The sequence below is a fragment of the Lepisosteus oculatus genome, unplaced genomic scaffold (assembly GCF_040954835.1).
Source record: "Lepisosteus oculatus isolate fLepOcu1 unplaced genomic scaffold, fLepOcu1.hap2 HAP2_SCAFFOLD_63, whole genome shotgun sequence".
NCBI classification, from domain to species: domain Eukaryota; kingdom Metazoa; phylum Chordata; class Actinopteri; order Semionotiformes; family Lepisosteidae; genus Lepisosteus; species Lepisosteus oculatus.
In genome coordinates this window covers 1,254,284-1,269,043 of record NW_027168182.1, presented here as the reverse complement: position 1 = coordinate 1,269,043, position 14,760 = coordinate 1,254,284, and the positions used below count along the sequence as shown (strand labels likewise).

Genomic DNA, 14,760 nt, shown 5'->3' with positions numbered 1-14,760 from the left:
TACTGTATTTTGGAAAAAGAAAAAAAAAAGTAATACTCTTAAAGTTTCTCTGACGTAATGACAATGGCTGCTAAAATGTCTGAAGTGGAGTCGCTTATAAGTACTATTTCTAGCGACGACAATCCTGGTTACTGGAGTGGTATCGAAAAGTTGAACTTTGATGATATTGAGAAGCTGCAAGTAGATTTAGTAGCTAAGGTAGCGAACCAGCTTAACATAGGAGGGTCTGTGAACGCAGTTCTGGTCCTATCGAGTTTCACCTTAAATCTAGCTAAACAGCTGGAACTGTCTTTGTCCGAGCTGACAAAGTTTCAAAAGCTTCAGGGAACGCTAGAAAGATATAAGGCGGAGCGAGTTGAGTTGTTGGATATAATCAGAGAAAAGAGAGTGAAAAATGAGGAAAGTGAAGACTGACTCAGGGAAGTTTTAGGTAAATTAGATGACTTGTCTGCTAGAGAAACTGCGGCTGAGGTAGCTAGGAGAGACCTGGAAGTGAGCTTGAAAGAAAAAGAAAAAGAAATTGAGAGTTTAAATGAGCTCAGCCAGGAAAGGCAAAAGGAGTCAGATGCTGCCGTACTGGAAGCAAAATAGACTAGATCCCACTTGCATGCCAGCCCACCTAGCAGCCCGGAGTGCTCACCCAGCGCGCCGGGAGGAGGTTTCTCCCGGCCAGGGTCTGTGGTCGGATCGGCATGGGGGAGATCGCCGAGTCCTGCGCGAAACGCAAGGGCGAGTCAATTCAGGCATAGACCCCCTGCTCCTGATCACGGCCGTCTCCCTGCCCGCGGAGAAACCGTAAAAATTAACCTCCACTCCCTGAGGCAGTTAGCCAAAGATGTAGAAAGGTTTGACCCGTCAGTGTCAGGGAATAATGTGGAGACCTACATCGATGAGCTGAGATATACTTTGCAGTTTATGCCCGAAGCGTCCGAACAGGAAAAGGCTATGTAAGTAAGGAAAACTACCAGCCGAGCGGTCCACGAGTGGATGTCTAGACAAGGACCGGAGGTCTGTAATAGCTTTGAGGAGCTGTGTCAGGCAATGATAGGAGAATTTTCGGCTTTTATCGATCCCATAGCTGCCGTGGCCGCTGTGCACCATATTAAGCACGAAAAAGCTGAAGCCCCTCGTGACTATTATCAGAGGCTTAGGCGCACTTATTTTGCAGGGCGGAATGAAGAGGGTTGCGAAGAGAACGTGAATTTCAAAGGTTTATTCATTGCTAATCTGCATCCCTCAGTCAGGAAAATGATTGTGATGCACACTGATGCAAAAGTGATGAAAATGGCTGACATTAGAAGGTTGGCTCAAAAAGCCTGGGGAGCTGAAGTCTCTGCTTTCTCAGAGCGAAAACCTGCTAAAACGGCCGTGTTCGCCACTAAAGCCAGCAGGGTTGACAACTCGCCTCAGCTCGAGGCAGCTGAGGTTCCTGAGCTCGCTAAGCCCGGCGCAAAATAGGCAGGCAGGACCGCACTAAGCGTCAGAGCCGCCGTGAGCGCTACGGGGAAGGCAAGGGCTCAGGCAGAGCCTATCATAAGACTGGACGAAGGGAGTCGACTGCAGCCCGCCTGGCCAGGCTTGAACAAGCCCTGCCTGAGAGATCAGGACAGGGTAAACCTTCCGCACCGAATGCCGGAAGTGTGAATGAGCTTAGGGGGACCACTGGAGGAGGCGGGGATCCGTCCCAAGCCCCTCCCTCAGTCTATCTGATTGGGTGGGAGGGTTCCTGCCTGGAAGAAGGCTGTGACTCTGAGTTGGGCGCTGACCCCGCCCCTGAAGTCAAAGAAAAGGCAGGCTTCCAACAATTCTTAGGGAATCTCAGCCAGAAAGGCAAAGCAAGGCGTATTGATATCAAGGTTTCTCTTGAAAACGTCTTAGATAGAGAAGCACTGATTGACACTGGGGCTGAAATTAGTTTGATGTCAGCCGATCTACTCAGCGAGCTCAAACGAGTAGCGAAAGGAAAAGGCATCAGACTTAAGGTAGAACCGTGTAAGATAGATATTTCCAGCTATACCCAGGATCATGCCAGGATCACACACCGAGTGTGGGTGGCACTTAGGTTCGGGCCAATGAATGTGGTGCATCCTGTTTACATCTCTAGGTTTAAAACAGAGCCACTACTCATTGGCCAAGACCTGCTTGACAGGCTGGAGCCTCTGGTGGACTGCCAGCGTGGAAAATTGTGGGTTCAGGTCAAAAACCCTAAGCCTGTTGCACAGCAAAAAGGGGGATTCAGTGGTTATGCTGTGATCACACAGTGCCCACTGAACACTATAGCTGAGTTGGAGGTTCCTCCTGGTTCCTCTGGACGAGAATAAATGTCTCTTCTTGCTTTCCAAAACTACAGGGAAGTCCTGCCCAGGCCAGCACTCCCACGGTCTCCCAACTACAGGAGCAGTGCTCCAAGCAGCTGCTTGACCCGCCAGGTAAAGCACACCCCCTTTTCATCCCTGAAGAAGAGTGGATCTCCCTGTCCGGTAATGAATAGGAGTCCTTTCTGTGCACCCTGGTACCTCAGGGGGACCAGGACTACCACCCCATGGTGGTGGGAGGGGGTCCAGGTGGCAGAAGTGCAGGTTGATGATGTAATTCTTAGCCTCAGCTCTGAGAAGTCCATAATCAGTGAAGGTCTGTTCGAGGACCTGTCGCGAAGCTGTCAGGTGACCCTGGTGACACAGTCACAGGTTCTGTGGTGGGCACCCCCACCTCATAGGTCCATTTGGAGCAAAGGAAGCTGTGTAGCTTCCATCTCCATCGGAAAAAGGAAGTTTGCTCACTACTTCCAGGTAGCACCTCAGCTGACCCATTCGGTCTGTATTGGTGCAGACCTATTGGTTCGACTGGGCGCCCAGCTGGACACAGTAAACAGTGTGCTGTGGACACGGGTGGACCCAGATGCCCACTCTCTAAGCGGCGACCCCGAGAACATTCGGTCAGGTCAGACGATTCCTCAGGCCTACCAGGTAGTAAACGAATCGGACCTGATCGTTCCTGCGTCAACAGCAGGGTTTCCGGTACGCCTAAAGAAGGGACAGAGAATGGACGCTGAGATGGTTTTCTTCCAACCATCAGCTCAGTTTATCAGACTGAACCTAGCAGTCTGTTGTACCCCCCAGACTGGAACGGAATGGCCGAGCCACCTGCCTGTTGGTGCAGAACATAGCAAAACAAGATGTCAAAATCCCTGCTCGCACTGACATGGGACTGGTAATTGACAATGGTTTCTATGATTTCGAACTGGCCATCCCAGTACTGGGGCAGCTCCCTGGTCCCTTGGCCAGGGAGGGGGGAACCGAGCAGGTGTACTACACCTACCCTCGGCGGATGATTGCAATTATGCCAATAGAGGGATTCTGCAACCAGGAGGTGTGCAGGGTGGACCTTAGCGATAAGGATGAGATGGTTGTGTACACAGTACACGCAGGTGTTCCGATGGACCACTCAGCCGAGAGTGCGACCCAGGATACCGCCATGCCGTCAAAAGCGGGGTTCCTAGAGCAGGTACAGGAACAGGTTGGTAAGGCAGATGCCCTGGAAATGGAAAGCCAGCGTCAGCAGCTGCGTCAGAATTTCCAGGATTTCCGGGAAGTGTTTGCACGGGACGCCTATGACTGCGGGGTGACGGATTTGAACACAGTGCGCATTCCCACGGCCCCTGGTGCCCGCCCAACCTATGTCAGGCAGTATCGCATTCCCCTCACGGCATACGAGTCCATAAAGCAGACGTTGGATGCTCTACTAGAGCGTCAGATCATAAGGGAGTGTAACTCCACTTATAACTCCCCACTGTGGCCGGTGCTGACACCCAGTGGTAAATGGCGTCTGACCATTGACTACCGGCAGCTGAATAAACAGGTTCCTTTGTCACGATGGCCAATGATCTACCTAGATCAAGAGTTAGCCAAGGTGACAACAGCGAAATATTTCACCACAGTGGATGTGGCCAATGCGTTCTGGACCCTTAAGGTAGAACCAACAGACCAGTACAAACTGGCCTTTTCCTTTGGAAACAGGCAGTTCACCTGGAATCGATGCCCCTTTGGGTATTCCAACTCCCCATCGGAGTTCAACATATTTCTGCACAAAGCCATGAGTGATGCAGCCGCCAGGGGCAACCTGGTCTATGTGGACAATATTCTGATGCGGAGTCAGACCTGGGAAGAACACATGGCCGAGATCAGGCATGTGTTGACCCAGCTCTCCTGTGCAGGGGCCAAACTGTCCCTGGCTAAGGGACAGTGGTGTAGGACCCAAGTGGAGTACGTGGGACTGTTGGTTGGAGCCCAAGGCATACAGCCACAGTCCAGCAGAGTCCAAGCTATCCAGAATATGAAGTCGCCCACTAACCTGTCTGAACTGCGCAGCTTTCTGGGAGTATGTAATTATTCCCAGCAGTTCATTGAGGATTACGCTGAAATAGCAAGGCCCCTCCACAAGCTGTTGCAGAAAGACGTGCCCTTTGAGTGGGGGCCTTCCCCAGAACAGGCTGTGATGGAGCTGAAGCGCAGACTCGGTAGTGCGCCGAGCTTGGCCTACCCTGACAAAAATAAGGTCTTCTACCTTGAAGCAGGGTTCTCAGAGCACTGCCTTGGGGCTGCTCTGAGTCAGGAATATAACCAAGAGCGAAGGGTGGTGGCATATGCCAGTCGAGCCCTGAGCCCAGTGGAGCAAAAGTTCTTGGACTGCGAGAAGGCCCTGTTGTCTACGGTCTGGTCGGTAGAACACTTCCGTAGTTATGTTGGGGGACAAAAGATCATCATCGAAACTTGCCACCAACCTGTGACATTCCTGTATAGCCAGAGACTGAAAGCGGGCAGGGTGTCAAATAGCAGGATTGTGGCATGAATGATGGCCCTACAAGGCTATGAGATAGAGGTACGTTATGCACAGAGCAAGAAAATGTACCTGGGACAGGGCCTGGCTTTGGGCCAAGTGTGTCATGGCTGTGACACTGACATGGAAGCTCCAGAAACAATTCCCGCTGCTGAGCTACCGAACAATCATTGGTACTACGATGAAAACGTGGGCCAGGGCTTACCCATGGCCTATGTTGACGGTTGCTCTTTTCGCCACGAACAGCAGGTGCTAGCAGGGGTAGGAGTAGTCTGGCAAGACAATACTCCCTGTGGGCCGACCCGCTATAAGCTAGGACCAAAGACTAGTCAGTATGCGGAAGTAGCTGGGGTGCTGATCACCCTCCAGCAGGCCCTGACACATGGCCTTAAACAGTTTGTCATCTGTAGTGACTCGAACTACGCCCGACATAGCTTCGTGTCTCACGTTCCGTATTGGAAGGGTAACGGCATGAAAAATGCCCGGGGCAAGGAAGTAAAGAACAAAGAGTTGTTCCTGGCCAGTGACAAGCTCACGACCGAGGCTGGAATGATGGTTTACTGGAGGAAGGTGAAGGGACACTTCCAGGTGAAGGGACCCGACAAAGACGGGAATGATGAGGCCGACCGGTTGGCCAAATCTGGCGCCTTAGAGGGTGAACCCTGGCAGTTCCAGCAGGAATGGCTACCCCCAGAATTCGTGGCTGAGGTCAAGACGGTCACCCGAAGCAGGGCTAGACAGGATGTCGGAGCTGACCCTCAATCTGTAGTGCTTGGGTCACAGGGTTTTAACACCGATCTTGCGGAAATGCAGAAACAGGACCCAGCAATTGGGCAAATGTATCAGCATATCGCTGACCCAGTGCGTCAACCTCTTTCGGAGCAGGTGCTGAGCCAGTCTCTGGAGCTGAAGGAGCTGGCAGAGGTGAAAGACAACCTAAAAATTATAAAGGGGTTGTTGGTTTGTGTACCAGTTGCACAAGGTGTCCCAAAGTGGGTAGTTCCCCACTGTCATCGGGGGGTCATGATCCAACACGCTCATGACGAACCCTGTTGGGGTCACCGGGGAATCAAGGCTACATACGACACTATCCAGCAGGTGGCATTCTGGCCTCACATGGGCCAAGACATCGCCGCGTATGTAAAGGGGTGTCTGACGTGTAGCCAGTTCCAACCATCACGGCCCTTGCACCGTGCACCACTCCAGAAAAAGGGCATGACATTCACCTGGTCCAATCTTCAAATGGATTGGGTGGGGCCACTGGTGAGGTCATCCAGAGGGAACAAATATTTCCTCACTGTTACGTGTGCATTCACAAAATGGATTGAGTGCCTCCCAGCACCCAACGACACGGCAGAGACAACTGCAGTGCTGTTGGTGAACCATGTGTTCAGTCGATGGGGATTCCCCCTGACCGTGGACTCGGATCGGGGAACCCATTTCACAGCTACAGTAATGGCAACCCTGTGGAATATGCTTGGGGTCAAGATCCAGTTGCATATCTCCTACCACCCTCAATCCTCGGGCCAGGCAGAAAGGGCAAACCGAACGGTGGTTAGTATGCTAGGAAAATATATTCAAAATTATAGTGGAACTGTACCATGTGCCTCATCTATGTTCCAGAATGGGAATCCTAAAACTGCCACGGCTGGTCCTGACAGTACTGTGGATCACCTCGACACAGCCCCTTGAAGTTGTGGAACCTGGTCCTCCTACCGGCATAGTCCTGCAGGAAACCATAGTCCTCTCCATGGAAATCTTTATGGTACAATCTTTTTTTTTTTCTTATAAAATATACTTTATTCCGAAAAAAAACACATCTCAAAAGGAAACATCTCACACGATAACACTCCACAAAATTAAAACATCGGCGGAACGGCGGTGATTGTCCGTTATCAATCCTTGCAAGGGTGGGCGGATTTGCGCTATTATGAGAGTCCCTCCAAACCCTACCGCTTGCTGTAAACCATTAATCCCTGTACAGGGTCCATAGGCCTTTCCAGCGCTCCTTTGCCGTGGAGAAACCCCATTTAGCAACGTCGTGCTTCATCCTCCTCCTGAGGTCCGCCAGGATCCTCTCTTCCAGGTCCCTCGCTCCCCACTTGTTGTTGTGCCGGATGAGATTGTTCCTCGCGTCCCACAGGCCTTTCTTTGTGAGGGACAGCAGCAGCCACATCAGGAACTGCGTCCCCCTGTCCAGTCCGGTAGGTGCCAGCCCCAGCAGAATGTACTGGTAGCTGAGCACCGCATTCGTTTCCAGGAGTTGCATTATGTTGTCCATTCTGCCCCACACCGCCTTGGAGAAGGGGCAGCTCCAGAAAACGTGCTCCTGAGTCTCCTCGACGAAACACGTGTCCCGGGGGCAATGCGGATTCCTGGAGATCGAGTGTCTGTAGAGGACCTCTCTGGTAGCCAGTCTCTTGTGTACGGCCATCCAGTTGAGGTCCTTCAGTTCGTTGTCCAGTTCTTTCGACCAGATGCCCCCTCACCTCTTTGTACAGAGCTCTGTGGTTGGTGCAGAGCTCTGGCTGTCTCGTGGCCTCGTACCTCCTGCTCCACTTGACAGCGTGGGTGTAGAGCTCTGGTCGCCTCTCTGCCTTGGGCCAAGTGTTTGACCACTGGACCAAGTGCCTCATCGGGATGGAGAGCCACAGCCTGACAAAGTACTGGTACTTGTGGCCGATGGGCTCCCGCAGCGCCCGACAGAGGTTGCAGAAGAAGATGCAGTCGAGTTTCAGGGGGAAATGTGGGACATCTCGACCCCCTTCCTCGACCGGCTGACACATCCGGTTCCTCGTGATGCACTCGTACCTGCCGCCCCAGACGAAGCCGAAGATCATCCCTTGCAGCGCTCGTCTGAGTCTGGCCGGCAGCGGGTACACCACCTCCAGGTAAACCAAAGCCGGCAGGACGTCTGCTTTCAACACCATCACTTTCCCCGTGTAGGACAGCGACCGCGTTTTCCATAGACCCAGCTTCGTGTTCATCTTGGCGATCCTCTCAGTCCAGTTGTTGGTCTCGTTGTCCCGGCTCTGGAAGGAAACCCCAAGTATTCTGAGGGGCTCCGTGCAGAGCTCGAGACCCTCCGGCGCCGTCGTCCTGTGCTTCCAGGGCCCAAAGAACTTCAGTTTGCTCTTTCGGTGGTTGAGCTTCGACCCCGAGGCTCTGGAGTATTGCTCCATGACCTGCAGGGCCCTCCTCAACCCCCTGTCCGACCTCAGGAACAGCGTTGTGTCGTCGGCGTACTGGGAGATCTTCAGGGTTTCCCCCGCGCCTCCCGGTATCTCCAGGCCGTCGATGACGGGGTCCCGTCTCACCACCTCTGCTTAGGTCTCTGTGAAGAGAACATAGAGAAGGGGTGAAAGGGGGCAGCCCTGTCGTACTCCGGATTCCTGGGGAATGAAATCCCCCAGGTTTCCGTTCACGTTCACTCTGCTGCCCACGTCAGAGTACAGAATCTGAATCCAGCGGCTGAAACTCTCTCCGAAACCGAAGCGTTCCAGCACCCTGAACAGATAGCTGTGGTTCACTCTGTCGAAGGCTTTCTCCTGGTCCAGGCTGACCACCATCATGGGCACGTTCCGGTCCTCGGCCCAGGCGATGGCGTCTCTGGTCAGCTGGAAGTTCCAGCTGACGGATCGCCCCTCCACCCCACACGTCTGGTCGCTGTGGATGATGTGGGGGAGGGCGGTTCTCAGTCTGCCGGTCAGGAGCTTGGACAGGATCTTTACGTCCACGCAGAGCATCGTGATCGGCCTCCAGTTTTTGAGGAGGAGGATTCCCACTCCGGAAGAGTGGACCCCTCCTACGCTCCAGCATGATTCTCCCTTCGTCCATTCCCTGGTGAATGTCAGCTTGTCGCTTTCATCCTTCAGGTGGACCTCCTGTAAGAAACAAACTGAGAAAGACTTTGAGGCCAGATCATGAAAGACTCCCCGTCTTTTCACCGGGTCTCTCAGCCCTCTCACGTTGGTTGTTAGGAAGGTTAGTTTCACAGTCATGATTAAAACTAGTGAAAGTTAAACCTCCTCTCTGTACTTACAGTAGAAACTTGGGAGTCTACATCTTGGCACTGTTTAGCCTAGATGTAACTCCTCTCATTCGGGTCCTGGGGGGAATATGCTGGGCTCCCTCCAGGTTTCGCTGGGGACTGAAAAGTAAACATGCTGGACAGGTCCAGCCCTACCATTAGTCCGGGCTCCAGGGCGGCTTCGAAATAATCCTCGTCGTCCTCGAGGATACTCTCCGCCACCGCTTCGGGAAGGCTCCTTTCTTCCCTTTTTCCGGGAGTTTCGGGGGCCTCCAATTTCTCCTGGGCCTCGGGGGAGGGGGGCTCCAATTCCTGGGCTGCCTCTACCTGTTGTTCCTGGGCCTCGGGGGAGGGGGTTCCGACTTCCTGTGCTGCCCCTTCCTGTTGTCCCTGGGCCTCGGGGGAGGGGGTTACCTCTTCCTGGGCTGCCTCCTCCTTTTGTCCGTGGGACTCGGGGGAGGGGGGTTCCGTTTCCTGGGCCTCGGGGGGGAGGGTTTCCATTTCCTGAAGCGCCTCCTCCGGTTGTTCCTGGGCCTCGAGGGAAGAAAGTTCCGTTTCCTCTAGGACGAGGAAACGGTTTTCCCTTACCACTCTCTTTTTATGTCCTTCCGAAGGTGGATCCGCCCTGGGTCTCTTCTCCCGCTTTCGCTTTCCCTTTTTGCTGGGAGTTATGCAGGGCCCTTCCTCCGGTCGGCCATCTTGTCCCTCTTCCTGGCGGCCATCTTGTGGCACCGATGCGGCTGGGGGTGTGGCCTCGGCAGTTTCGGTTCTCAGCGGGGGAGGTGCGGGTTCTTTGTTCTCAGCCCTCTCCCTTTGTCTGGAGACCGGTTTCTGCCTGCCGGCTTCCACCACCTGCGCAAACGAAGGTTTGCTTACCTTGCATTGGCGAAGGAGGTGTCCCTCGGCGCCGCATCCGTCGCACTTTTTGGCTGCCCGGCAGGTTTTTGCCAGGTGCCAGTCCTCATTGCAGTTGTGACATCTGACGATGTCGCATGTGTTTGTCTTGTGGCCGGACTGTCTGCACTTGCTGCAAAAATCCGGCATCCTGGGGTAGTAGAGGTACCCCCTGTCGGCTCCGATGTTGAAGCGAGCCGGGGGGTGCTGGAAGCCGTCGACGCCTTCTGGGTCCTCTTTCAGGAGGACTCGGTACTGGCGTTTGCCGTACCAGACGCCTTCGTCCCTGACCTCTGTCGGTTTTCCCACCACGGTTACATACCTCCTTAGGTACGCTGTTACCCGTTCCGCTGGTACGTAGGGATTGTATGTGCAAACCGTAATGGTCCTCTGATTCGTCTTCCTCATAGGCTCCGGCCTGAAATCAGAGAAACCAGGGTGCTTACCTTTCTCCCTGATCAGTCTCGTTGCCTTTTCGTACGATGCGTCCGTAGCCATGTAGGCCTCCATGTATCTCTCTGCGTTGTTGTCCTGGAGGCAGTAGAGATCTCCGGCCACCAACTGCAAGATCCCTCGCAGGAAGGTCATAAAGAAGGCCTTTGCAGTCGGCATCGGCTCTGTCTTCTTTGTCCAGTGGAACCGGATCAGTGTCCTCTTGTCTGCCATCTCTGAGGGAGAAAGAGGGAAAAAAAAAGGAGGGAAAGAGAGAGAGCAAAAAAGAGCTAAAGGAGCAGCGAGGGAGCCCTGGCCTTTGTCCTTGTGGGCAAAGCCCAGCTAGGTGGAGGCGCAGGAGGAGAGAGAGAGAGGAGAGCGGAAAGTGCTTCCGGGTCTCAAGGAAGAAAGCAAGCACCGCGGGCAGGCCACGTGTACCTGCTCCCAGCCAAGAGGCCAAGGAGGCAGAGAGAGCGAGAGAGAGAGGGAGCGGATAGTGCTTCTGAGTCTCGAGGTGGGAAGCAAGCACCGCGGGCAGGCCACGTGTACCTACTCCCAGCCAAGAGGCCAAGGAGGCGGAGAAAGAGGGAGAGAGAGAGAGCGAGAGAGAGAGGGAGTGGATAGCGCTTCCGAGTCTCGAGGAAGAAAGCAAGCACCGCGGGCAGGCCACGTGTACCCACTTCCAGCCAAGAGGCCAAGGAGGCAGAGCAAGAGAAAGGGAGAGGGGAGAGGAGAGGAGAGAGCAGAGAGAGAGAACGTTGCTGCCGGATCCCACCCAGCTCAGCTGCTGCTTGGCCTTAACCCCCTAGGCTCAACCTAGAGCGATACCAGCCTCACAGGCTCACAAAGGCTCACACTACGATACTGCCACTGCGCAAAGCTGACGGTTGCCAGGCAACCGCGGGGATCCTATGGAAATTGTTATCGATTGTCTCATGGCATGTCGTTGCGGAAACGCTTCATATTTGTCGTCTTCTTCTTCTTCTTCTAGCTTGAGGTTTTGAAGAATTTCATGACAGACAAGGGCTCCGTCGGGAACAAAGGGCGTTGTGAGAAAACCGTTGCTTATTTTCAGCAGCAGAAATACAACCCTTTAAATACAAGATGACAGAACAATGACGAAGGGCATGCCGGGAGGAACTCATGCACTACAGAGGAAAGGGGGCGGGCACGTACAGTTCACATTCAAGCCACAAGTACTCTTCTTGGATGTTGCACAAACAAATCCTAACGTCTTGAAAGCATTGCAGCATGTTTGTGTCCCACTTCCCGTGGCTGCGGGACGACTGACACGAACGGACAAACACAATCTGTGGCGTTTAGCGTGACATAGTCTTGCAGGCATAGTGCTGTCTCACTGCAATATTATACCGCTGGAGGAAACAGTCCATCTGGCCATGAAACTCATTTGAACGTCTAGCTACAGCAACTAACAATATCATGATTTATTCAGGATGTGTGGAATCAGCACGTCCCGGAGACAGCTTCCGAAATCGTGAGCATTCTCTGGTGGTAGGGGCGTTCAAGATGGCGCTCAGGTGGGAGGTAAAGTTTAGTGGTTGGGGAGTTTTTTTGAGTTTTTCATGACCTGAATGTTAATTTTTGCTTTTTTTGACTACAGAAAAATAAGGACTTAACACTAGTTGTTTAAACTTCAGTTATAATTGAAAGAAAAAAAAACGATTTTTTTTTAGGTTTAAAAAGTCCGATATGAGTAACACTGGGAAAAGAAAAGAGAGTGCTGGGTCTTCGAAGGAGAACTCTAAGATACCTCAATCGTATATGTATAGCACTACAAAAAAATCGATGGCAACTAAAGGGAAAAGTGAAGCAGCTGCAGGGGCAGCAAGAGGGCGGAGGCGCCGCGCGCCCGGCCGACGTGTTGGACCGGTGCGCTTTACGTGCTGAAATAAACACGCGACAGCCCCGAAATGTTTCCAGAGTGCTGTGCACTGAAGACTTGCCTGGTGCTCCTCCGTGCAGATTGTTTGTCCTCCTCCAGTGCGGGACGAGCCAACACAAGGGAGCGCATTCGCCAACATCCAGGCACGCAATGCGATTTGGAAAGCAGCTCCTTTCCAAAGAGTTGCACACGAACGATCCTTCAGTCCCGCTCGGGGGGCACGGAACCCCCGCCACACACAGCTTCAAGTAGCGAGTCAGGTGCCTGGATGTTGGCGAATGCGCTCCCTTGTGTTGGCTCGTCCCGCACTGGAGGAGGACAAACAATCTGCACGGAGGAGCACCAGGCAAGTCTTCACCAGACAAAAACCTCCAGTGCACAGCACTCTGGAAACATTTCGGGGCTTTCGCGTGTTTATTTCAGCACGTAAAGCGCACCGGTCCAACACGTCGGCCGGGCGCGCGGCGTCAGAGCAAGAGGCTCCTTCTCGCTGCCCTTCCGCTGTGTTGCAGGGCCCCGAGAGGGAACCCGGAGCGCCCACTTTGTGGGGGGCGGGGGACCGCGTTCGCGCTCTGCCCCCGGTCTCTTGCGCGAGTACTAAATCTCACGGACAGGGGGGCCTCGTCATTGATTGTTACAGGTGAGACGGGGATTAGGAGGAGACCCCGACTGATGGGTAAAGGGGAGCACTAACACCAGAGGGACACCCCCGGCGTCTCTTTTTGAGAGACGCCCTGGGGTTTCCTAATGGCCAAGGAGGGTCGGGACCTCGGTTTGACGCCTCCCGCGAAGGACGGCACCTGTTTGTGCAGCAGAGTGTCGCCATCAGGAGGCTGGGGCGTAAGAGAGCCACACAGCCCGCAGGGTGAGCGCTCCCTACTGGTCCCAGTCACACCTCTTGCAGGAGCAGCAGCAACCGGAGCTTTTCCGGGGTGGAATCTCCCATCCGGGTGCCGGCCAGGCTTACACCTGCTGGGCTGCCCCGGGGGTGAGCCCAGTCGAGAGTCGCAGGGCCAGATCTAGTCACCGGGGAGAAACGATACAAGTGAAGGATTGCTCGGCTCTCGGCACTTGAAAAGACCGACAAATGTCTTGTTCCCGCCGGAGCTGAATGTACCCGCATGTGTGGTGTCGTCTTCTTCCCCCGCCCCGCTGTGTTTGCTGTATTGTCTCTGAAGCCGGCCCCCCCGAGACGAGACGGGCTGTTCCTTTGCCCCAATTAACACTTTACAGGTGCCATTCCCCGGCATTGTGGCCATTGTCGGTGCTCACACGCGATAAGATAAGGCGGAGGAGAGCGGGGCATGCCCAGCGGCAGACATTCAAGGAGGGGGCAGTGCGAGGTGAGGTGAGGTGCGACACGCCGGAGCCCCGACGCAGCTAATGCGGAGCACTTGTTGGACTGGCATCGAAAGGACGTGTGCGCACGGAGCGAGCCTTCCCTGCGGCGGAGCGCGGGAACTTTCTCCCCCCCTCCCGCTGCAGGAGTTGTGTGCACTGCAGCGGTGCCGAGAGAAAAGCACAGAAGGCAGCAGGCTCTGGAGAGCAGGTAAGAGACGGAGCCTTGTGGGCAGGCGAGCAGGCCCGTTTTTTGGAAATTGCTGAAAAGGTTTGTTCGGTGTGTGGCAGGCGCACGTCGCGAGCTTGCGTGGCGATCTGCCGGTCTGGAGTTATGCAAATGAGGCCGAATTGCATCCCGGGACATGCTGCGAATCCGCAACGGCGACTGCAGATGTGTAGGAAACGGCGCGCTCGTTTTCTCGTTTTGCCCACACTTTTGAGTGTTAGTGTGGCGTGTGAGTGTGTGAAAGAGTGGGCCCAGCAGGAGGCGGTGGCGTGCGGGGCGAGGAGGTGGCCTAGGCTGCGCGATTTGTGCTGTGGGTGCGGGCCGCTTGCAGGGGCCTGTTTAACTCATACTTACCTGGCAGGGGAGATACCTTGATCAAGAAGGAGGTTCGCCCAGGGCGAGGCTCGGCCATTGCACTCCGGCTGTGCTGACCCCTGCGAATTCCCCAAATGTGGGAATCTCGACTGCATAATTTCTGGTAGTGGGGGACTGCGTTCGCGCTCTCCCCTGATGTGCTTGGTCCAAAATCAGATACGGGAGGGTTAGGACACCACGAGCTGCGTGGCTGCGGAAGGATCCCGGTTGACAGGAGTGGACGCCGCTGCTGGTTCTCGCTGGCTTTTAGTTAGGGGTCCGGAGAAGCATCTCAAGCTAGTTCCACTACTCCTTCCGGACGTTCATTCCCTTTTCAAAGTCAGTCGTTTTGCTGTAGTCTGCGTTCTTTAGGCTGATTATCGAGGTTAGCCTTTATTTGGTCATGGGGGGCCTCGGTACTGTATGCTGAGTCTAAAGACAGTTTCACCCGTTTTCTGATTGCTCGGTTCTGTACCAGTGCAGACATGTCAAACAGTGAATGGCTGTACCTCTATTGTATCCGTGCTCAATGAATGAAATCGGTAACAAATGAATATATGTCTAGTTATACGAAAAACGAGTGGTTTATCGACTCATCTTCATTTGCAGATTTAGAGGCAGCTTCGATATTCGTTTTACAGACGGGTTTTTTTTTTTGAATATGGGTCACACACATGCCACAGCAACAAAACATCTCTAGAGATGAGGCTATAGATCACCTTTCCATCCTGCAGGTTTTCCTCC

At 53.9% G+C, this 14,760-nt stretch overlaps 1 non-coding gene across 1 annotated transcript; it reads left to right on the top strand.

Moving 5' to 3' along the window:
* Positions 1 to 14,008: 14,008 nt before the first annotated feature.
* LOC138232479 (U1 spliceosomal RNA) lies at positions 14,009 to 14,172 on the top strand. The gene has a single exon (XR_011187203.1). It is a non-coding gene; the product is annotated as a U1 spliceosomal RNA (small nuclear RNA).
* The last annotated feature ends 588 nt before the right edge of the window (positions 14,173 to 14,760 follow it).